This window comes from Poecile atricapillus, chromosome 1 (genome assembly GCF_030490865.1).
Source record: "Poecile atricapillus isolate bPoeAtr1 chromosome 1, bPoeAtr1.hap1, whole genome shotgun sequence".
Taxonomy (NCBI): Eukaryota; Metazoa; Chordata; class Aves; order Passeriformes; family Paridae; genus Poecile; species Poecile atricapillus.
The window spans coordinates 173,915,100-173,939,926 of NC_081249.1; positions in this window are offsets into that span (position 1 = coordinate 173,915,100).

Here is a 24,827-nt window from a genome sequence, read left to right on the forward strand (position 1 = left end):
GCACCTGGTGAGCTGCACAGTGTGCTCCAGGGGAGCTGCTTGGCACCATTTGAAAAGCACGGGGACATTTTTAAGTCAGAAGAAAATGAGGGTCAGATGGTAGGAGTCATGTCTAGGTGCTCATGGAACCTGTCCTGAGACAAATCTCTTCTCTTGAATCCTTCCCCAGGGAAGGATTCATTCTTTATCTGGGAGGGCAGTCTCTTGTGCTTGTCCTGGCTGTGTGACTTCTAAATCAACATAATACTGAGGTTATGGTCAAAGCCTCTCCCAAGTGTGAGGTGTCTCACAGGATCTGAACAGTAACATCCTCAACAGCTCAGTCTCACATATACTTGACCAGTGCCATCCAAACCATTAGTCACTTCTGAAAATCTTGCTTCTTGGTGATGGTTTTGTCAGAGCATTGCTGCTTAAAAAGACAGAGAAGGGAAAAAAAGTCTGTAAAAGTATATTTCAGGAATAGCTTATAGACACCCACCTTAGTCTTAAGTAAGACTGATGGGGTGCTGCATCTCTGGGATAATCTGTGCTGCTCTGCAGCAAGAACTGCTGAGGTTCAAAAAGCAAAAGGTAGCAGACAAATTCCCAGAGTGAGGTATAACCTTCACTTCTTGAAGTGATCAGTGCTTTTCACTCAGGACCAGCACTGGAGAATTACTCTGCAAATGTCATTTTCCTCTAATGTCTTCCCGGCTGCCCATTCCTGGACACCTGCAGAGGGGAAATGTGTGCTGCTGACACACCATATGGCCATCACTGCTCCTCGCTGCTGCACATCAGCCGTGCAGCAAAGCCCAGCCTCGGGGCGCTTTTCAGCAGGACTCTGCCTGATTCTTGTGCGATCCCAGAGCACATCTTGGGTTTCTCTGCAGCCTCTTGCCTCAGGATCTGTAAGGGAACTGCTCACTGCAGCAGATGAGTGACACTTCTGGAGACTCAGCAGATGATACGTGTGATCACAGTGGTTTCCAGCTGCCTGCATTGCCTGACACTTACAGTGCTTCCACCTGTCTCTGGTCTGACCACGGCCTTTCCCTGCATATCATGGCACCTGGGGCTGGCCTGGGACAGGAGTGTCCCCTCCCTCCCAGCAGATGTGGCTCCAGCAATGCCGTGGCCATCAGAGAGGGAAACATTCCCCATTTCACATCTTTATCACTCACAGGATGTCAGCAGCTCAGAGCCATGTAACAGGCAGTTTGTCCATTTGTTTCAGTCCTTGGAGCTGGGAAATACCTTTTCCCTTTTCTATCCTGCCCAGGTGCAGGTGCCCCCACCCGTGGGGTGCCTGTGGAAAACAATCCCATCTTTGTGTTTAAACACAATATCTTTGTGTTTAAAACAAGATAACAGGCATTGCCAGGCATCAAAACCCAGCAAAAGCCAGGGGAGACAGGCTCAGAGAAGTCCGTGGCATCCCAGAAAGCCTGTCCGTGTGTCCTGGGGCTGTCAGCACCTCTCTGCCTCTGTCGGAAAGTGCAGCTGAAGGGTGGCCAAGGGCACGGGCAGTAGCCAACCTCCCTGTCACAAATCCCTATTTCTGGAGCTGGCAGGGTGCCCTGACAGGCTGCAGGATGGTGAGACCTGCTCACCACGCTGGGGTACAATTTGGTGTAAGATGTGATAGGGCCTGAGATACCTCGCAGGCAGAGCAGAGCAGGGAGCAGGGAATTTCCCAGCGCTAATTATCGAGCAGTCATTAGCCAGAGCGGCTCCCCCTGCCAAGGGATTAGGCAAAGCATTGTTTCTCACTCAATAAATCTTTACAACAAACGCTTAATTCTCCAGGCACCGTGTATGAAAATTAATCCTGATTCCCCACTTCTTTTTTCTCATCAGCCAGGGGTGTTTCCCTGCTGCCACTGCCCCAGCCCGGGGCTGGGCTGGTGGGCACAGCGAGGGGACAGCGACAGTGCCCTCCAGAGACCCAGCACTTGTCGTCTGTGCCTCTCTGGACAGAAGAGACACCTTCTTCATCAAGAAGATGGCAAGGCTGTTTTCCTCTTTGAGTGATGTCATTGGTGTTTGCTAATTCACTGCTGAGCATGTTATCAATGCTCAGAAATGCTGAATGGGAGACCCATGGTGGGAATTTCAGTACAAGGAGGATTTCGTGGCTCTCTGAAAAGTGCTTCATGAAGAGGAGCTGCAGGTTGCAATACCAGTGCAGAGGGATGCTGTGAGCCAAAGGGACCTGTCCCTTCAAACCATGCTTTTAGCAGGAGCCACGTGTGAGCAGAGTCAAACCCAGGTGTGCTCTGGGACCTCGGGAATCTCCTCCTATTCCTAGAGGCTGCCAGTCCTCAGGGGAAGCAGAAAAGCTGTGTTCTCTCTGAATTCCCACTCTGAGGAGAAGGCAGGAGCTCAGGCTGGGTTTTAACCAGGAGAGAGGAGCAGGCCTTTGGGTTTTTCCCATTAATTTACTGTATTATCCATTCAATTGAGCCTGCTGCTGCAGCATTCCTGCTGGTTCTCCAAGGGCCAGTGTATCACACAGACAAGAGTATCCTCCCCAGTGCCATTTCCCACACTGCTGCACTGCCTTCACCCCAAAATTCCCACTCATCCTCTGGGACACAGAGAATCACAGAATGCTTTGGGCTGGAAGGGACCTTATAGATTATCTCACTGCAACCCCACTGCCATGGGCAGTGACACCTTCCACCAGACCAGGTTGCTCAGAGCCCCATCCAGCCTGGTTTTGAACACTGCCAGGGGTGGGCCATCCACAGCTTTTCTGTGAAACCTGTTCCAATAACTTCTCTCTTCTCAACACCTGGAGGCTCCTGGTCCTTCCTTGCACGCCTGCTGCCCATGCTGTTCTGCACAATTTGCTCACAGGGTGTTTGCAGCTCTCCTGCATCCTGTTCCAGCATTCCCTTTTCCAGCATCACCTCTTCCAGCACCATTTCTCATTCATGAAAGAACTATGGCAGTTTTCCCCCAGCCACACGCAAGCGTTTCCACACAGCGACACCCTTGAGTCAGTGCACACAATCCTCCCTCAGCAGTGCTGGGACTGTCAATCTTCTCACACCTGCTAAGCGATAGAGTGCTTCTCCCAATTTACTTATCCATCATTTTTATTGAGAAATCTGCTCTAGTCCCACACAGTTATATGAGTTAATGGAAGGATGATTAGGGGATTCTGTGGGAACGAGCTGTGATTTCATGCACACTGGTGCAAAGCTGGGACTACACTGCACCATTTCCAGCACAGCTGCTCAGAGCAGGATTTAATCCCTTTTGCCATGAGCATCTAGTTATTTGAATCCTACTTTGCTTGTTTTTATAATTTTATATATCCATGTATATTATTTTAAAAGCCATCTGGGTGTTTATTGCTGTTTCTGAGCAGGGGGAATTCTGTGCCAGTCTGGTCACATCTCAGAGAGTCTCTCTTCCTGATTAACTCTTCTAGTGCCAATTCAATTCTCACTATGTCATGGGCAGATCACTGCTGCTTACAGCCCAGTAAAGGCAGGGAACAAGCTTTCTCCCAGCCAGCAAAACCACTGCAAGACAGGAACAGGATAATTTAAAGGACATGTGACATTAAGAAAACTGTAGAAGTTATCCACTGAGTCTGGTGAGGTGAAGCCTGGGGGAGGACATCAATAAGCTTCTGAATACCCAAAATCCCAAAGCACTTCTGCAGCACCTTAAGACATGTGTGAAAACTTTCACAAAACATCTCCTATTGAAAGAATCTTCTAGGGCTTAAAGGTGCTCTTGACCTCTGAGGTTTAGAGAGAGCTAGCTTTTTCTCTGCAAAATGGAGATCTTTTTGATCTGAGTACAGGTCAGGGGGGACAAATAAGTAGCAAGAAGAGGGGTCAGGGGTTTGAACAGCATGGTGGGGGCTGCAGTGAAACTCCAGTGATGTCCCTGAGGCAGTGCCAGTTTAGCCTCAGCGACAGCAGCTGCACAGTGGATGGGAAGTCCAGAGTCTAATTTACAAGACATTTTAAATGTGTGTGTTGAAAGGCACTGAGGGACGTTCCCATCTCGTCAGGCCTGGTGTTAGTGGAAGCCGGATAAATGCTCACTGAGAAGGGAATAGCATATCATCCCTGACATCCTTAATCACCACCAGCCCTGGAAAAATACCTGCAACAAGGCACCTGACAAGTATGTTTAGTGCTCAATAAACATCAGCTGCTCCTTTCATACCTTCACTTGCTCTGTTTCCCTGTTCCTCTGGTCGTGTTGAAGCAGGGCTGGGATTTTGCCTCGGCACTGATAAAGAAACCAGAGCTTTTGCCAGCTGCTGGCTGGACCTGGGGACCAGGTGAGCAATTAGAAGGTCCCTCTCCAGTCATCCTACATGTGCTACAGCAGGAGGAATTCAAGCTGGTTCAAGAACCTTTTAAACCACAGAGAGCAGCAGAGAGGAGAACAAGCTTTTCCTGTGCACAGCCCCCTATACACTGTGTCAAATCTGTCAGCCTAAGAGCTGCTGCTCCGTGGCTTTGACATTCAAGTGCCTTGTTTAGCACATATATATCACAAAACCTCAGGAACTGAACTCTCTATAAATGACAATTGATTAAACATTCAAACTATATAAAGTACTGAAGCATTGTAAATACATTTTAAGGGGGGAGAAAAATCTTTGAAATTCACTTTAAGCTTTCTTTTCAATTATTTATCATAGACTCTCAGCCCCATTAAAGTCAGGCTTAATGGGTTTGTTTATATATTACAGAAAACATTCTGCTTTAATTGCCTGCTGAAAGGCTCTTACACCCGCCTCTCTCAGCTTTGCATCACTGGAAGGCAGAAGCCCAGCAAGGCAGGTGGTGGGCAAATCCCCTCCTCACCTCCATCCTGGGATGCTGAGTGGGGATGAAACTCACCCACAGAGATTAGTCTGTCACTGGGGAGGCTCTTTGGCTGGTGAATTCACACCAGCTCTCCTCCCTGGTCAGGTACTGCATCAAGAGAGCAGATCTAGGGGCTGATATTTCCATTTCCCATATACCCCTTATCTCCATGGGTCTTACATCCATGTCTATTCCCATGGCACAGAACTACTTTGCCTGTGGCTTCTGTTTCTGAGATCCTTCTTTTTATCTCTTCTTACTGCTGGAAATGATCAAAGTCATTTCCGTGAGGGCTGACACAGTGGGAAAACCATGGAACTTCAGAGCTGGAGACACCCCAGCTCCACAGCAGCACTTTTTGGGAGGCTGGATGCTGGCTGCATCCTCCTGCTTAGCCGTGGCTGAAAAAGGTGCATCATTAATTGAGGAAATGAGGTGCATCTTCACCTTTAGCAGCAACTAAAGGGAAGGGAAAAGGCTTCTGCTGGTATGCACTGAGGAAGTTCCAGAACAGTGTACATATCTGTGTGGGTTGGGACTGAGGGCAAGGCAAGGCAAAAGGGAAAAGCCATTTCTGGCTCTGTTGACCAGAGCACCTTGTCTGACTTGCCTTGAGGGGAGAAGAGAGAGAATTCTTTACTAAAAACATATAACAAGCACAGAGACAAACATCCTTGTGTGCCACTGTCAGTATTAGAGTAACGACTCCATATAAAGGCTATTTGAAGTAAAAAAAACCACCAACTTTGCAGTTCCTTATTTTTAAGCCCATTTCAGCCCCACTGATTAGTTTAAAGATGGGGGAGTAAGTTCCCTGAAATCACTTCTGAGAAATAGCACCAGTTTCTTCAGAAGTTAGATCCTCAGGTACCTAAAGTTTGGAAGAAAAAGGAGAGTTGATGTTATAATGATTTCTGTATTTTGTGCTGAAATTACATTTTTGGCGCCGCTAAATCCCATTGTGTGCTACAGAGGATATAATGTAATACTCATCAGAGGCAGGCAGCAGGGAGGTTTACTGGCACTAAAATCAATAGGCACTGAATAAAATGGCTCCAAATGGTTTAGGACCATGCACACATCTTCTTTTGTAAGCTTAAAACCATTTGGAGAGGCATTAATTCATTAAAGGCCTCTTGAAGAATGTCATCATATTGTGTAGTCCGTGCACATCAAGAGCATCATGGATTGTGGCTTTTATTAAGGAGGATGGAGAATATAATTCTTCCTGGAGTAGAACAGACTTTAAAATATGGTGCACTTTGAGATCAAAACAAGGGTTATTGCAATGTAGTTACTAAATATTTTAACACATGCAATATAAAACATAATGCATCCTGGAATATGTTTATGCTACTGAAGTAGCCACTAGATTGTCAGATCCATTACAAACCACCATGCAGAGTTTCTGAATTGTTTTTGTTTCCTCTAATAGTATTTTTCTTTCTTTCTTTCTTTCTTTCTTTCTTTCTTTCTTTCTTTCTTTCTTTCTTTCTTTCTTTCTTTCTTTCTTTCTTTCTTTCTTTCTTTCTTTCTTTCTTTCTTTCTTTCTTTCTTTCTTTCTTTCTTTCTTTCTTTCTTTCTTTCTTTCTTTCTTTCTTTTCTTTTTTTATTGATTGAATGATATTATAATCTATTTTTATGTAGAGCTACCAACCCCAAGCTCATGTCTTTTCTCTTAAACATCTTGAGGACATGGAATTAGCATGTTTGCTAATTCTTACCTTTCTATATGGTTATTTATGCTTCCATATGGATAAGGGGATTTAATCCCTTAACTGGGAGGTGCAATATGTTTCCATTAAAAGGTAAATACTCTGCAAGTAACTGGGGACCTCCTCATTGCCTCACCCTTCACAAGCCTGGAGCTGAAAATGTCACTGGGACTCAGAAGATAAAACTCAGAGCTTCTCTCTCTGAATACACTGATTGATGGAAATCAAGGTGACTCAGGGGCTCTAACAGGGGTCATGGTCAGGGGAGCCACAGTAACATATTGTCTGTCCTGGGGAGTTCTTACAGCATCTTCAGTACCTGGAGGGTCTGCAGGAGAGCTGGAGAGGGACGTTTTACGAGGACACAGAGTGATAGGACAAGGGATAAGGGCTTAAGCTGAGGACAATTTAGGTTAGATATTAGGATTAAATTCTTCCCTGTGAGAGTGCTGAGTCCCTGGCACAGGTTGCCCAGAAAAGCTGGGATGTCTCATCCCTGGAAATGTTCAAGGCCAGGCTGGATGGGGCTCTGAGCAACCTGGTCTGGTGTGAGGTGTAACCCCCCATGGCATGGGGTTGGAATGAGATGATCAGTGAAATCCCTTTGAACCCATTCTATCAGTCTATGGGCAAATGCACAGCTGCAAATCAGACTAGGATGGGCCATTCCCTCACCTGGTGCAAGGTGGCATCACCCTGGGATCAGCAGTGGGACTACCCCAATCCAAGCACCAGCCCAGTGGGTGCCCTTTGCAGATTTCCCTCTGGATGTCATTTTGGCTGCTGAGCACTCCCTCCTACTTCAGCTGTGGCTCAGGTGCCATGGGATGTGTGGAGCAGGAAGCCCAGAGAGGACAGACTGTGCTGTGGCAGCGAGGGGACAACCCTTCCCCAGGGGTGTGCACTGTGCATCCCAGCAGCTCAGCACGTGAGGGCTGCTTCCATGTACGGACCCTTTTCCTGGGAATACGATGCCAGGCAGGAAGGGACGGCCCTGTTCCTCTCCCCTGCCTGCCAAACCACAACAGAGAAGTTGACCATTAATTTAAAGACTTCAAATTAGACTCTTCCTTTCAAACAGATGCATCTACCTAATATTTCAGCACTAACTACAGGCGTCTCAGCTCTGCACAGCTTCTGAAGATCACAGCACCACCAATATGAGGAGGGGGGATTGGTTTCCCTGAGCCAAGGGCTGTGCTCTGCTGGGACACAGCTGGCTTCACACCACCCTGGAAACTTCCTGGTCTGTGCCAGTTAATGAGATATCTTAGGGGCAGTGAGGATGTGTATCCAATTCCTTGTGGCTGTAAATCAGAAACCATGGGTGTTGGATTCCACCAGCCACATCCCCTCTGCCCAGCTCTGAAATGCAGGATTGATAGGAATGAGAAACAGCATGTGGAGTGGTCAGAGAAGCCTGACAGCAAGGGGGACTCTCTGTGATCAACCAGAGCTGGTTCCCAAGCTGGAACTTTTTTCCACCTTATTTTACAAATAATGCTATATTTCCAAGAACTAAGGAATTTGGCACAGGGACAATAAAATTTACTGCATTTGACCAGGAAGCGTGGGTAAAACTGAAATGTGTAGTTTTGTCATCATCACATATGTTTGACAAAGCCTTCTCATGAAACTTGGACAGAATCTAGGATAAATTTTCCTGTTGTTGCCAGATGGAAGGAGCCTTAAGTAAGGACATTTTGGCTCAATTCCATTTTGCAAAAAAGCTTATGTAAGGACCAGTTTTTACTCAGACCAAAAAAATAATTAGAGAAGGTCTGTAGCTGTCCCATAAACACATCCTTACACCTGCCCTTTTTCATTGTTTTGTTTGCATTTTTTTAGTTTGCAAGAACAAAATACACTCCCTAAGCCTGGAGTTTGTGGAACTTGTCATCCCAACAGCTTCACTGCAGCACCCAGGTCCAGCTGCCTTTGCAAGGAGGGCAGGATCCACACAAAAGCACAGGGAACATGAGACAGGGATGAGGAATCCCAGCTGAACCATCCTGCAGGTATAGGAGTGGCAGTGAGGAGAGAGGTTTGTTATCTGTGTGAAATTCCTGGGCAACTTCCAGCAATGGAAGTTCAAAGAAAACTACATTATTTGAGAAAGCTTTGAAAATATTCATTGAAGGCTACAAAAAATTGCTACTCAAATTCCAGGGCCTTTTGCCTGTTAATTGAAATGCTAAATGAGTTTCTGCCTGTCCTGGTTTTTCCACCATTTTACCTATTAACAGAAAAACATTAACCTCCATGGAATAAGCTTCAAGACATCCACAACCAAATAAGAGCTGAAATTTCAGGATTTATTTCATAAATATTAATATTTACATACCTAATGGATTCCTTCTTTCCTTTGCTGAGTATATATTCAGGTGTCTCAAAACACAAACACTTTGCAGTAGAAAATCACTGAGGTTTTCTTTTCATATAAAATTGATATTGGATTGCACTGTCTATGGGGAAGGAAGCTCTCAGCTTCCACCAAATCCAGCTGAAACCTCTAAGAACCAGGTGTTGCTCTAAGAAAACCCTAAACCAGCCACGGGGTGGGTGTGTGGTGGGGTGAGCTGCACAGAGGAGTGCAAGGACTGCAAGGTGATGGCTGGAAATGTGTTCCCATTCAAGATGGTGAGATGAAAATGTCCCCTGTAAAGGTGTGTCTCACTCTCAGCACCTCTCTTTCCCATCTGCTGTGATCCAGAGGCTGAGGCTTGAGTTCTTGGGAGGTGCTGCCTAGATGGCTCTCTGGTTTACTCATCCAGTGCTTGGGTAGCTGAGTATTCTGTGTGTCATAGCTGGTTTGGTGGAGTGTCAGAGGCTGGAGATGCAGGGGAAGGTGTGATCAGCCACCCCCCAGTGTCTGCTGGCTCTCACCTGGCCAGGGATGGGAGGATTTCCTCCTGATGACACTGCAGTACACCTGGATGGGAGTCACAGGATGCTCTGAAAAAGCAGATTGAGCCAGGAAACCAAGGTGGGTGTTTTCACTTGTCTTGCAAAACAGGTCTCTATTGCTGCTGGCTTCCCAAGCGTGGCTGGGGATGATGCAGAGGAGGAACAGACACTGCAGAGTCACAGGTGTGTTCTTACAGCAAGGACACTTGGAGGCGCTTCTCCGCTGGTGCTTATCCCTGCTCTCAACCTGCTCTGGAAGCCCTTGTATGGCAGGATCCTGCCCTAAATTGCCTTTGGCCCGTGTCTGCTGGCCCCAGTTGCTGGTCCTGAGGGTCCCAGCGAGCCCAGGCTGGGCTGTAAGCACAGGCTCCAATTCCAGGGGGTGTAAGCAGATGCACAGGCTCAGGCAGGAGAGGCGTCTGCAGTCAGTCTCCTCGCGGGAAAGAAACTGCGCCACAACGTCTCATCTCATCTCAGGGGAAATGCAGAGCAATCAAGCCATTTAAGAATATATTTCAAGCTCTTCATAGCAGGTGTTAGACACTGTTCTCCGGCTGCTGACAGGAAATGTGTGTGCAATTCTCCTAGGTATCATGCTCAGAATAGGCTTCTTAAGGGCTTGCTGCTTAAAAAATTCTGCAAAGTGTAAATGGCTCTCATAAAATCAGATAGTAAATTGTCTTATCTGTTTGTCCTGAAAGTGCTCAGCCAGCTGGGTCTTCCCTGCACATCAGAGCCAGCCAGCCAACACATTGCAAGGCCACTGGGAACAGACAATTCCAGGCTAGGAGCTCACTTTAGGAAATCTTTCTAAGGAGAAAACTGAGTTCAAGGTCCCATCAGCTGAGAAAAAAAAAAAAAAAAAGATAAAAGAGGAAATCAACATTTCTACTGAGGACATGTAAAAGCATTTCTCACACCTTTTCTTGCCGTCCTGGCCATGGGAATGAGCAATCAGCACAACATAAAGCAGCAGGTTGTGATGTATTCCCATGGGAGAGACAAACTTCACATCAACACTCAGGCACTGCCTTCTGCTACTCATCACAGGGCAAGAAAAAATAATCCGGAAAGAAAACTCAGCTAGCCTTAAAGAGAATTTAAAATCCTTCCCCTCCCGTTTCCAGAATAAAGGTAATTGCATAACAAAAGCGTCTGCCAGGGGATGACAGCGGACGTGTGCGGTGGGAGAAGGGTTTTTGGCAGCACGGGCTGTCGGCTCCAGCGCTGCTCCAGCCCTGGAATGGGCTGGGAATGCCCCCGGAACGGGAGCTGGACGGGCCGGGATGGAGATGCTGCCCCTGGGAGCCGGCAGGGAGCGGATGGCCAAGGGCTCACCCCCAGGAGCATCTGCTGGGGCACGGCACATATGGAGCTTTTATTCCTCCTTGTGGAGGCACGGCCGCCGTCCTCACCTTCTGCCACCCCCATTGTCCGAGGGGGCTGCGACAGGCTCTGGGGACAGCTGCTGCTCCGAGCTGCCTCCTTGGGGGATGCCACAAAGGACTGTCCCCATCCCCTGCCTGAAACACTTCCCCCGGCAATCGGGCAGCCGCAGGGAGACAGGAGTGTGATGGACACCGTGGGTCTGCTTACCAGGGGACTGCCAAGCTGAAGCCTATTTTTCCTTCTGGGGAATAAAAAGTGGGAAAAAAGGAAAAAATAAAATTAAAAAAAAAAAAGCTAAGGAAAAAATCTGGTGTACTGCACCTTCTGTGAAAGGGAAAAGCACCTTCCCCTTGAATATCTGTGAATTTGGAATATGGATATTTAAAGATGTGGAGGAAAAAAGTAGTCATCTAGAGCTAATTATACAGCTGTTGAAAAGCCCAGTAAATATGTTACTCAGGGATATATAATACCTTTGATGTAGTTGTAATCCGACTGAAGTTATTATAGGTTTTCACAGCTGCAAAGCGATCCAGCTTAGGAAAGCTTTTTTTTTTTTTTTTTCTTTGTAATTTGCAGAAGCAGAAAAGAAATTCTGCTGCCAAAGCAAAATGAAGATCCTCATATAAACACAGTAACACAGCCTAAGAAAAATTATACTGATACTGGGGAGTATTAACCTGTCCCAAAGCCTAAAAGAGTTTACTGGATAATAAATGACATCAGTGACTCCAAAGAAGGACTGGGTTTCAGACAGGCTCTTCTTAGAGACAATTAAAGCTTTAAATAAAAGTGTGACTTTGTGGTGAGAATTCTCTATTCCCTTCAAACTAACAATAAGTAAAAACTGTAAATGCTCTGAAAAAATATGTAGCGAGGCATGAAATACAGGAAAGCCACTAGTAAACCTCCAACAAGTTCATTTAAATTGATCATAGATGCAATAATATCAGGAGGCTTTGTAAATGGATGGGTTAAAAGCTGGAACTTTATTGCTGTTTCCATTCCCCAGGGCCCTGTGGTAAAACAAGTCTCCTCGAGAGATCTCTGGGCGCTGAATGAATTATTCACTCAGTTATGGGTCATTAAACGAGGCTGAGCCAGGGCCGATGTCCATTATTTCACATTATTACATTGTGGTGTATGAAAAAGGACTTTGTGAAGATTGGCATGGGCATCTTCTCAGGATGCCTGGTCATTTCTGCCACAGCTTCTTCTGAACCCCTTTGGCAGAGCAGAGGGGTTGTGAAGCAGCAGTACAGCTGCACAGAATAGGATAAAAGAGGTTTGAGGTTAAAACCACGAGGTAAAGGAGAGGAAACCATATTCAGATGCTAATTGCAGAGGTGGCTGTGTTAGTTTTAAGCTGTTACTGCCCTGCAACAGCTTTTTGTCACCTTTCTGCATTTCCCCAGGCAATGTGGCCCTCCCATGAGCATCTCCTGTCCCAGACACCTGTGATTGCTGACTGCCTCCCCTACACCTGCATAACCCATTTCCTGAGCTGGCCACTCTTTATTTCAGCTTAGATAAATCTGTCCACAGTTTTGCTGGCTTTTAGTAATCTCTTGGTGATTTCTCAACCAAATTCAAAATAGACTGAGGCAAACTTTTTCTGATGATGAACTTTTCCCATGCAACACTTCACCTTCTGTTGATAAAACTGGGGCAGCCTCTCTGCAGTGTCCAGAAGTGCTGAAATACAGTTTTGCCCTTGGTCTCACTTTCTCCTTGAGAAAAAAAAAAAAAAGAAAAAAAGAAAAAAAGAGCTTTTCTCTCTTGAGGTCAGGAAAGGAGTGAAGCTGCTCTTATCTAAGTAGTCCATGTTTCTGGTGAGGGACAGGATTGTGGGGAGGACACGCCACTCTCAGGGGCTGGAAAGCCAGCACATCCCATAATCCAGCACTATCTTGTATGATCAGAGACAGATATGTAAACATGTCCTTGTTTGAACACAGTCTCTATGGGAATGATTCAGCCAAACTTTCAATTTAAAACAGGGCAAAAATTTCAGTTAAAACTTCTGTGGCCTTTATAATCAAAAACAAAGGCTAGATATTTTGTTGACCTAAATGTGTTGGTAGTTACCCTGATATCTTCATGTTGGTTTAGTTGAAAAATGCCCTTACCAGTGTTAATTGACATTTTCTAAATGAGATATGATGGCTTTTCTGTTGAAATGTCTTTCTGTTTAGAAATTCAAAAGAAAAACATTTCACAGATCCTCAAAAACAAACCAAAAAGGTAGTGAGTCCTAACGGCTTTCCTCCCACGCTTTCAGAGCTGTCAGAAAAGCAACATGAAGAAATTGGGGAAAAGAAAAAAAAAAAAAGAAAAGAAAAAGGTTATTATCATGGCCACGTTTCTTGCTGCTTACTCAAGCAAAATTCCCAGTAGTTCAAATCCCAAGACTCCCTTTCACTTTCCAGTCAGACAAAGAGTCATCCACAGGAGTTAATGAGAAAGAACCCGAGGTATGAGTGAAAACTGAGAAAGGACTTCAGGACTTGTCTTAATGACTTAAAAAGACCATGCCCTGAGTAAGAAGGTATTTGTAATGAAATGTAAGCCCAAGACGCAGCAGAGGCAATTTAGCCTGCTATATTGCTTTTCTTGGGATTGCTTTTTATTAATGTTATTGTTGAGCTCGACGTACACAACCAGTCTCGAGGGGTGAGGAGGCAATAGCTGCTCTCTAATGCAGTTTTTCATTTCTGAGCCCTCAGTTCAAGCCCTTCAGGACACTAATTATCCCAAGTTGTTATTATCTGACAGCTGTCAATGGCCTCTGCAGAATGAGGTGGTGGTGGCAGTCATGCTCCCCGTGGGCATTTGTCAGCATTGTGCAAACCCTGATACAGATTGCCTGGGATTTCTGTTGGCAGTCCGATCCTTTATGGAAAGAAACTCGTCTTCTCACTTCTAGCAGGATCTGCTGCTCTTCACATCTAAAAGGGAAGGCTGGGTGGCTGAAGAACATGTCCTTGCAGTGCTGATGGTGGTGTTGGAGCACTAGAAGAACGTGTCCATCCAGCACTGATGCTGCAGGACATCAGCAGTGACCTTCAGGCTCCAGAGACGTCACCTGAACAGCTTCAGGTGTGCTGACTCCAGGGAGGAAGATCAGCTCAGTAGTTAGCACACTAACAGCTCTTGGCCACCGACCCATTATGGACACGTCCATGCCCTGAGATCCCTCGTGTAGGACTTGGACCCATTCAGGCTGTTGTGACCCAATTAGTGCATGGCCAGGTCACAGCTCAGCTCAACAGGCAGGCAATGCACTCACATTTCTTCTCTACTCCATTCCATCAGTAAAAAGAAGCATCTTCTTTCCTGCAGTAGATTGGGGGACGACATCCCTACAGACAGGCTCCAGCTTCAGCAGGAGTGGGGCTGTAAGCAGCAGTGCCTCGCAGCCCTAGTGCCAAAATTTCCCAGTATATCACTCCCCATACTCCACAATTCGCCAGGAATAGATCCACCAGACTTTCCTACAGCAAATCTGGACAGCTCTGCCTGTGTGTATGTGAGTATAGACAGCTCCTTCTTCGGCTTAGCAGCAACACAGAAACGTATAGAACTCCTGGAAAAACTGACACAGGCAAGCGACTATAATGAGGCTAAAACCTACTGGCAGCGCCCAGAAAGAGAACATTGAATTGGTTTTGGTGTAGTGGAACTAAGAAGACCCAGTTTTCCTTGGGTTTGTGTCTTCTGCCCTCTAGCCCACACAGTGACAACTTCTTCCTCATAATCTCCATCCTCTGCAATTCCGAGCTGCCATGAGCTGTCTGGCCAGGTGACTGCTGCTCTCGTGGTGCATGCTAGGAGCTGGCACCCCCCATTTTTATGTGGGGCTATAAGTCAGAGGTCTCTCCCCCCAACAGCTGCCAAATTTCACTCAACGTCTAAGATTTGAGTCATCGTTGAAATTTTGGGTGAGACCCTGTCTCTTCCTGAGTCACTGTCCTCATGAGAGTGAGACTGAGAGATTTCACAAAGCAAGAGAGGACAGGCATTCAGGGTAAATCCTGCGGGCTGATGCTTGGGGCATTCATCCAGACAGGTGGATCTCAATTTCGTGACTTTGGGCACATTTTCCATATTTCATCCTGGTTTTGCAATGCAAACACTGGAGTTGCACCACCCACAGGAGTACCCCAGCAGGCACAGTGGGGTTTAATCCCCTTTCCAGCGCTGTGAAACAGCTGGAAATTAGAGCTGGGATTAGGAATTAATGTGGTTAAAATCCTTTTCCTAATGGCCCATCATTAGGACATGAGCCTCCCTCGGAAGGGAAGTGTGAAGATGAGTCTCAATGGATCACCCAGAACCATCACAACAGTACAGAGCACATGCAGATAAATGACATAAAATCAAGCAAGGTGAAATGAGTAATAATAAGTCAGTTACTGCCTCCTCTTTCTGTAGCACCTCTCCCACTTCATTAGATAGAATTTCACTCCTCTGAATATGATAAACTGGGCCAAAAATTCCTGGCATAACTCAGGCATCACACTGGCTTTGATGAGTAACTGAAGGAAAACTAATTTGCTCCTTTTCTAGAACTTGAGCTGGAGGACTAAAATTCAAAAAGGGGGAAAAAATATTGTGTAATATAGCAAGATTTATGTACATGTCTTAAGCAGATAATTCAGGCTGAATGATGCTTAAAAGGCTATTATAGACTTGCTACCAGCAATGAAATAGCCTGTACTGCTATAAAATGTCTGCCCAGGGCACTTCAGTGATTTTGGTGTTCTCTTTCTAGACTAGCCAGGGGAAATAGCTGAAGTGTCTGATAATGGAACCTTCTCTTTTTTATGCTGCTGGAATAGCTCTATGCTGTTAGCTATGAGGCTGCTGGAGATGACTGAAACATGTATTTTTAAACATGCAATTGTTCTAAAAGTATCAGCTCTTCTCCATGCTGAGATATCGGGAGATTTCCATTAAGCTAATTGGTTACTGTGTATTTCTCAGGCCCACACGGAACTGGGTGTGATGGGTAAAGTTCCCCTCCCAGGGACTCTCAGCCTGTCCATTTGTAGCGAGCAAAAGAGATCAAAATTTCTTCTTCCCAGTCTGAAAATGCTGATTCCAGAAAACAAACCCTTCTGGCAGAAAATCATGGCTTGTGAAAGACCTGTTGGGAAATGCCTTGGACCTGCAAGAAAAGCACTGCTCTTGCACAGAGACCCAAAAAAGAGAGAGATGGACCCATGGACCAGCACCTGCTGCTGCTGCTGTGTCTGCCTGCCCAGAGCACCCAGTGCCACATGCTGGAGAAGGCGTTTTTCATTTCTTTTTGGCCAGATAATTCCGTGTGAAGGAGCAGACATCACCAAAAACCAAAATTATGTTGCAGCACACGGATCTGTCACAAACTTAGTGTGTGCAGAAAAGTCCCATGGCATGGGAACATCATTTTCCACTCCGCTCAGATGAAGGGATTTTAAAAGCTAGAGCTGTTCTTGTCAGACATGGGCACTGAAACAAGCATAAGATGTTCATTATTAACACCCTGAAGTCCAAAAACTCCAGAGACATGGCAGAGAAGTTCTTGTCAGATATAAAAAGCAGGATAGCATTCAGCCATAGCCAAAGGAAACTTCATAAATTGAAACACTGGCATATAAAATGTACAGTGCAGGTGTTATTTAGAGACACCATTTTTAAAGGCTCTGTAAAAGCTCTGGCACAATTTTCTTACATGTAAAAAGTGGCATATCCAATTCCCCCCCTCCAGCTTTAGCACTTGGATTTAGTATAGATAACATTTGGATAAGAAAAAACTGGAGTAGAAACTTCAAACTTACCTTATAATGTCCAGAGTGTGGAAGGGACATACACAGAACTTCTCCACCAGTTTTTCCATTCTCCTGATTGAGCCCATGCTTTGAAAAGAAAAATAACTGGGGTGGGCCAGCAAGACTAAAGAACAGCTGTGTTTAACTCTTGGCTTTGGTCTCCTGCTCCATTTCCTTGCACACTTTTAAAAGCAATACCTGTGTTTAGTCTAATGGAAAGCGTCTGTCTGAAGGTGCTTACTGCTCCTATGAACGTTTTCACAGACACAGTGCTCAGCCCCATCTGGCTGGGTTACTGATGATGATGTCATTTCTCACAACAGTGACCAAAACACTGGTTTGGAGCAGATTTTTTTCGTATCTCCTCCTTCAGTTTAAGGAAATGCAAAGTAGTAAATAGCAAACCTGCTGCCCCTGCTGTGCCAGAAAAGGATTTCCAGGTTGAAAGACTGTTTGTATGGAAGAGAAGGCTTTTTGCCCTGACCTGGGAAATTGTCATCTGTAGGTAGGTGCAGTGAGGAGTTAAGACCACAGGCCAAGAACATTCAGCTTTTTTAAAGGACTTTATGGAGATCAGACATTGAGCAGAAGACTAAATTTGCACAGGCTGGTATGGAACAAGAAGAAAAAAGAATAAGCAGCAGCAGGAAGATAGGACTGTGAAACTTTAAGGATACTGTCAAAAAATGAGTTTTCTCTTTCTCTGTCACCAGTAAATAAAATACTATGTAGTCTCCCCTTGGTCACTGATTGCTTCAGTTTTCTTTCAATAAATAACTTTTAGCAAAGGTAGACAACTTTTATGCATCTTTCCTTCAATTCCTCTCCAAAGGCATGGACTGCTGCTGTTGTCCAGGGTCAGATGCATGCTGTTGCTTTCACAATGTAGTTTCACACACTTGAGCCTTTATTTTGAAACTTGGGAGCTCCCAGTCTGACTGGAGCTGCCAGGTTCCCCTGGCTGGACTACTGGGCACCAGGCTGCTGGCACAGCTCGAGTGCTGGATGATGCAAAATTCTCTTTCCCCTGTGATGCAGAGCAGGGAATTGGCAGGAGCAAGTGGACAACTGTTTATGGAGACTAAGAGCACCTTAATAAAATGTAAAAAAAAAATGTGCAGAAAGCTGCCTGATCTTTAATTGCTGCCTGATCTTTAATTTCTTTCAGTCATCATCCACCAAGTTTGACACTAGAGCCAAGCCTGGGTGCACTGCACCCTGTGGACCAAGGAGCAAAGCTGCAGGCTGGAAACTGGGATGTGTCTCCTGAAAAGTTAACTCCTTCCAGGACATTTCAAAATAAACTGCCAGCATCCTCAAAGGCTGTCTGCCAGCTCTGAAAATGTTTGCTCATGGCAAACAAGCCCAGGCAAGGGCATCGAGGGGAACAGGAGAAAAAGTGACAAAGCAGCACCTGCAACCACAAGCATCACACTGGAACCTACAGAGAAATCAACAAAATGGTGCAAAAGGATCTTCCAAATCTTACTACAGGTCAAATTCTGCAAACCTGCCTACAACTAAACAATGCAAACCTCTGAAGGGGATTTTTTTCCTTGATTAAATGGTCATTTTTCTCCTGAAATTGCCCTAGGGGTATTAATAAATTCTGCATTGGTGAAAGATTCAACAAACTTTTATAAAGGAAAAATGGGAGTTCAGTATTTGATAAGCCCACCTGAGGCTGGAAGGTTTGAGATGTCTTTTTCTTCCTATATATATTTTCACCATTCTTCTATATTTTAAAACTCTTGAGTGATGTTTGAACACTCAGATTTGCTTCAAGTAAATGGCTTATACTGTGTGTTCCCTATTCTCACCATATGTACTCTGTAGAGGTTTCTCCAATTTCTTTCAGCCTTGTTTTCTGTCCTTTCAGCCTTAAAAAAAAACCAAAATACAACCTCCCACACTGCTGTTCTAGAGAAACCCTCAACTGTTTTCCTAAAATATGTTAATCTCTCCATCTACCAAATTACTATTGTTTTTAGCAGAGAAATCATCCTCCATCAATATTGCATTAAAACACTGCTTCTCTACATCAAGGGCCAAACTCCACTCTCAGAAGTGCACACACAACATTGCTGAAAGGAATGGCAATTCCACACAGGAATCCAACAGCAACATCTGTCCCCAGATGTTTTATTTATTTGTAATTTAACAGTGCATTATACAATATTCATAATTTTGCTGCTTTCCATTTCAATGACTGTTATTTGTATGACTTTAAGAGGCTGCCTGAATGCGTTTTTAGCGCTCAAACAAGGAGAAATGAGTACACCAAAGCCAATCTGCACATATTTTTGGAAGTTCAGAAATGTTCCTGATGAGCTACACTCATCTCAGTGGTGAGAGATGTTGAACCACTGCAGCTCTGGGGGAAATCAGTCATGAAAACACCTATAGGGAATATAGGAGAGCTGACTTTCAAAAAACAAGGGAGCTTGCAATCAAGGACATGTCCATAAGTTTTAGGAGTGGCAGCTGGTCAGAGAGTGCATGGCAGACTTGTGGTACACACAGATGAGAAGGCAGGACCCAGTGCAGCATCTTTCCTTTTATGAGTCCATGTCCCTCTTATCCCCATCACGGGCATCAGGCTGAAGATGCAGACACAAAGTTCTGACATTGGAGATGAGTGCATGATTTATCCTTTCAGAGCTGTGAGAGTTCACAGAATCCCTAAAAACCAAGTAAAGCTGCCATCATTACCTGATTGTGCTAATTTATTTTCTCAGGTTTTGCTTTCCGACTAGAACCCCTGTGCCTGTTGTCCTGGTTTTATCCAGGAAGGAGTTAATTTTCACCCTAGTAGCTGGTACTGTGTGTTGTTTTGGATTTAGTGTGAGAAAAATATTGAGAACACACTGATGTTTTAGCTGTTGCTAAGTAGTGCTTACCCTGAGTCAAGGGTTTTGCAGCTAAAAGGGGAAGGACACAAGAAGATGGGAGGGGACACAGCCAGGACAGATGACCCCAGCTGACCAGAGAGATATTCCATATCATATGAGGTCATGCTCAGTACATAAACTCTGGGGAAACCTGGCTGGAGGCCACAGGTCAGGAACTGGCTGGGCATCGATCAATGGGTGGTGAGCAATTTTTTATATCCAATACTTTTGTCATCATTATTGCCATCATTATTATTATTATTTTCTTCTTTTTCAGTCCCATTATCTCAACCCAAGAATCACTTTCATTTGTCACTTTTGCTCTCATAATTCTCTCCCCCATTCCACTACAGGGCTGGGGGTGAGCAAGTGTCTGTGTCGGGCTTCGTTGCTGACTGGTGTTAATCCATGACACCTGTAAAGTTAATCCTGCCCATAAACCAGAAATCACTGTTAATATTTGCAAATCTCATCCCAGGAATGGAAATGGTGACCTGTGGGACCGTCCCACTTCTCAAGCAATTGAAGCATTAAGACATAATTTATGCACTTGAGAAGAGATTTCCATATCACAGAGATTGCTTCGTTCCCTGTTATGACTTATGAAGGGTGTAAGTAGCAAATGAAGCCACAGAGATCTGGATTGCGTAAGAACTTGTTTTGACATGTATAGTGCATCTTATTTATGGTGATAGCCCAAATGTACTGATTTAATGCAACTGAACGTTATGACAGGGTTGTCCAGGCCAAGAAAAAAGGCTAAAGAAAGATCATATAATCTTCATTTCACTATGTGTCAAAATCCCAGATAGCTGTGACACTTAAGACAAGCTGTCAGTGATGCACTGAGATTAATTGGGGGGTTCTTGAAGTATTGATGGGAAAGATGGACTATCAGGGAAGGGAGGGACAGAGGGAGTGAAAAAGGGAGGGAAAGAGGGAAAAGACAGTGGGAAGGAAGGAAGCAAGCAAGCATGGAAGTCAGTCCTGGTGGGAATTAAACCTTTTCCCTCCAGAATCTTTCCTCCCCAGTTGTGAGCAGGGCCACAGCACCTCAAGGAGTGCAGCACCTGTTCCAATGATTGTTACCAATGACTTCAGTTAACTGAACATTGCTGTGTATTTCTGTCAAACAACACTAAACAAAACCAGAAGATAATGGATTCATCTTAAATCCCTCCCTTGAACACATTTCAAACCTTATCTGGCATTTACTGTAAGAGCCCTGGTTAGAATTATTACAGATATAACTGTCTTTGATACATGCTCAATCCAACTCTATCCACAGGCAAGAGGTTCCACCACTGAACCCTAAACTTTATAGACATGCGAGATGGCTTACTTAATTAGAGTCTATAATATGTTCCACAAAGATAGCAATCAAAATACCAGCTGGTGATCCCCTGCTCAGCCACTTCTCCTATGAATCAAAAATAAATTATTCCTTTTCTCCCTTGTAGAAGAGTATTGCTGAAAACAAAATACTAAATTTTGCTTTTAGGGCTCTCAAAAGACTAAGCAAGATATATTAGCTGTCTGAGGACAGAGAACTTTCTATTCTTGGTGGAATTCTTGTTGGTTTAATTGGGCTTTGTTGAAAAAATAATGTTATTTTAAAGGAGCAATGATAAGAGTGTGGGTGTATTTTTATACTCTCAGTCACTGGTGTATTAGAAGTCTGTTGTAGAGTTACTCTTACACATATTTATAATTTTCTGTGATGTGTATAAACAGTATTTGGGTATTTTAAAAATATACATGAGCATTACTGTGACAGATGTAACAATTTGGTCAGAATACCAGCATTTTTCTCTTTGACAGAGACTGCAGTCTGGGCAGCTGCAGGGAAGATTTTTACATCACAGCAAGCCAGGATTCAACCAAGGACTTAAAATTCTCCCACATTCCCCGTTTCTCAGCTCTTTCCAGTTTTTACTGGAAACAGAACCATAGAATATGCTGAGCTGGGAGGGACCCACATGGATCATCGAGTCCATCTCCTGGAAGTGCACAGGGCACCTCAAGAATCACACCCTGTGCCTGAGAGCATTGTCCAAACACTCCTTGAGCTCTTCGAGGTTGGTGTTGTGACCACTGCCCTGTTCCAGTGCCCAGACACCCTCTGGATGAAAACCCTTTTCCTGATATCCAACCTAAACCTCCCCTGACACAGCTCCAGCCATTTCCCCAGGTCCTGTCACTTGCCATGAGAGTGAAGAGATCGGTACCTGCCCCTCTGCTGCCCCTCATGAGGATGCTGAAGTCCTCAGTGAGGTCTCCCCTCAGTCTCCTCTTCTCCAGGCTGAGCAGAGAAGCTCATTTCATCATTCCCTCTTGTCCTCTCACTCCCTGCCTTGTAGAGTCCTTCTCCAGCTCTCTTGTAGCCACTTCAGGTACTGGAAGGTGCTCTAAGGTGTCTCTGGAGCCTTCTCTTCTGCAGGCTGAACAATCCCCACTCTCTCAGCCTGTCTGTGTGCCCTGAAGCTGGGGAATGACAGCTGTCTTGCACAGGCAGCTCTCACTGCCTGAAAGCCAGTATGAAGGAAATCCACCTTCTGCATCTGTGATTTCCAAAATGCAGGGCTCTGAGGTGCTCTTGGCAAGCAGCAAGCTCAGGTTCCAGTCCATATCCCTCACAACCACTGACACCAAGAGTCTGGCTTGGATTTCATCCACAGACACAGGGTAAACACCAAGGGCTTTCAAATCAAGAGAGGCAGACTGATTCCCATTCCTCCCTAATAAGATCAGCAGTGCAGAATTGGAGAGTAAGCCTGGAACCTATGGTTTCACTCAGACACACAGCACTCCATCTTCCATCTGCTCCACAGAGTCAAGGGGGAGCTCCATCATTGTTAAAACTAAATCACTTTCAAGCTGATAACTTACCAAATGCTCTCTTATAGTCTTTTCCTAAACAGAATAAATACGTTCCACTTCATACCAGGTCAATCCCCAGTTGTTAGCAAGAACAGACCAACATGATGTAATCTAAATAAACTGTTGCAAGAAAGGCATTGTAAGTTATACCTGTTATTTTGGCTTAATAAGGCTTTCAACATGCATTGCAGTGGACAATGTCAGGGTCTTTCCCTGGGAACTTCACTTACTGTGATCTGAGCCCTGCATGTCCTGCCTTTCCACTGAGAAAGCTTCCTCGGGTCAGGCAGGCTGGATTTTCTCTCACCATCTTTCTTCTAGATGGTTGTTTCCCTCATCTTAAGGGCAGAGGGAAGGAAAGAACAGCCACACAGTGTTATGAAAACCAACCTGGCACGGAGCTGTGCTCTTGTGTAATGTCTAACCGTGGTCAGCAGGCTATGGTTGAACCTGACCAAGGAAATCAGAGCTATGAGCCCAGATTCCTCTGTCAGCAGAAGCTTTTCATTCACACCTTACTACAGCTTCTGACAGCTGCAGCTTCCTTGTCAGATTAAATGTATCAGGATTCTGTGTTTTCAAACCAAGTAAGTAAAAAAAACCACCATAAAGCTTATTAGAAAACATGCCAGTTGCAAAAAAGGCCAGAATAGTTGTACTGATTTAACAGTCTTAATTGCATCTCATTAATACTGAGAGCAAAGGTGAGAAGGTAGGGAATCATGAACACCAAACAAAGCAAGCAATCCTGTGCCGTAGGAACTCAAAGAAATCCATCACATGTAGCAATAGTTGTCACTTGTTTGTGTCTAACACAGTCCCGGTGCTTTTCAAACACCCAGAGATTGTTCACACTGCAAGAAAGGCAAACCCAAAGGGAGATGCATCACAAGCCTGTGGGTGGATGCTGAAGATGTGGGCACCCTCCTTTCCCAGCCTGTGGCAACCTAAGGACAGCCTGGCCAGCAGAGGCAGGTGATGAAATCCCTTCCAAACTCTCCTTGCCGGCTGTGGGGCCGGCTCTGAGCTGTGCTGCAGAGCATCCCCTCCCTGCTCCATGCCCTGAAGGCAAACAGGCTGCCTGTGTCCCGTGGGGAGTGCCCACAGCTCCCTGCTTAAGCTGCAGCCTCTCCTGGTGCCAACAAAATGTCAAGGTTAAACGTGAAGCCATTGTCACAATGCCGGTTGTGCAGGTGTGCAGAAACATCTTTAGTTATGGATATTCCTCCTTTGTCTCATCTACCTAAAAAGCTGACGGGACACTTGCACAATTCCTGTGGGTGGAAATCACTCCTGAAAATCTCAACCTTGGAGTGACAGTGTCCTCAAACATTTATTTCCTCCAAATGACTCACCCACCTTGCTGAAGATACCAATTGTAACACAGCAAGGGCAGTGTGTGGCCTCCATCTGTCAAAACAGACATGGGTGTCACAAAGAGCAAATCAAAATTCTCCGTCCCTGTGGAAGTCTTACTTAACTCTATGCCACTGCAAGGGAAATTATTTTGTCTCACCAGAAGGTTGAGGGAGATCATTTCTAAAATGGAAAGCTATTTACCACAATTTATAGGAACAATACATATATTTTATCATTAGCTCTTCAAGAATCCTGGGCATAATAATAACCAAACATTTCCAAAAGGAGGGTTAGAGGGGGAGTAAGTACAGCATCATATACCAGGCTTTGGTGGTCATGGAATCAAGCAGTGTCTTCTCTTGCTGTATAACACCAAGATTACTCCTACACTTGGCATCCATATGCTATACTTGTAAATTTGAAAGCTGGGTTATTCGGAATATCTGTGTTTTAAGAAAACTCAAGTGTTTTTTTTCCCTTGATGTGTAGAAAATTGAGACACAGAATTAACATGAAGTTCTTCTGTGAACTCACATGTGCAATTTGAGAGGATAAAGAATAGGAGTCTACAGTTGTTTTCAGAACCATCAGTAGAAATTATCACTTTTTTTTTTTTAAAACTGCATTAACATTGCTGCAGCCAGCTATATGGAGTATATAGAACTATATGCAGTTTATAGCCAGCTATATAGAGTATATAAAAAATAACCACTACGTGGGATTCTGAGAGGTAAAAGGAAAATAAAGGAAGAACTTATCCAACTGGTTAAACTGTGCTAAAAATCTTCAGAAAATGTAAAACTGAGCAATGTAATAAAGATTTAACATGCAGGAGTGACAGGATCTGTCCACAGCAGAAATGACTTTCACTGCCACAGAGTTTCCTGCATTGGATCCCCCTTACAGAGGATGATGGGTGCAGGGTCTGGTCTCTGTGCTCTCCTGTGCACAGGCAGGTACAGGCAGAGCTCTGCAGAAGAGGAGCCCACATCCTCTTTGAAGGGCAGCAGCAGACAGAGTGAGAGAAACTGAACCTTCAGTGGA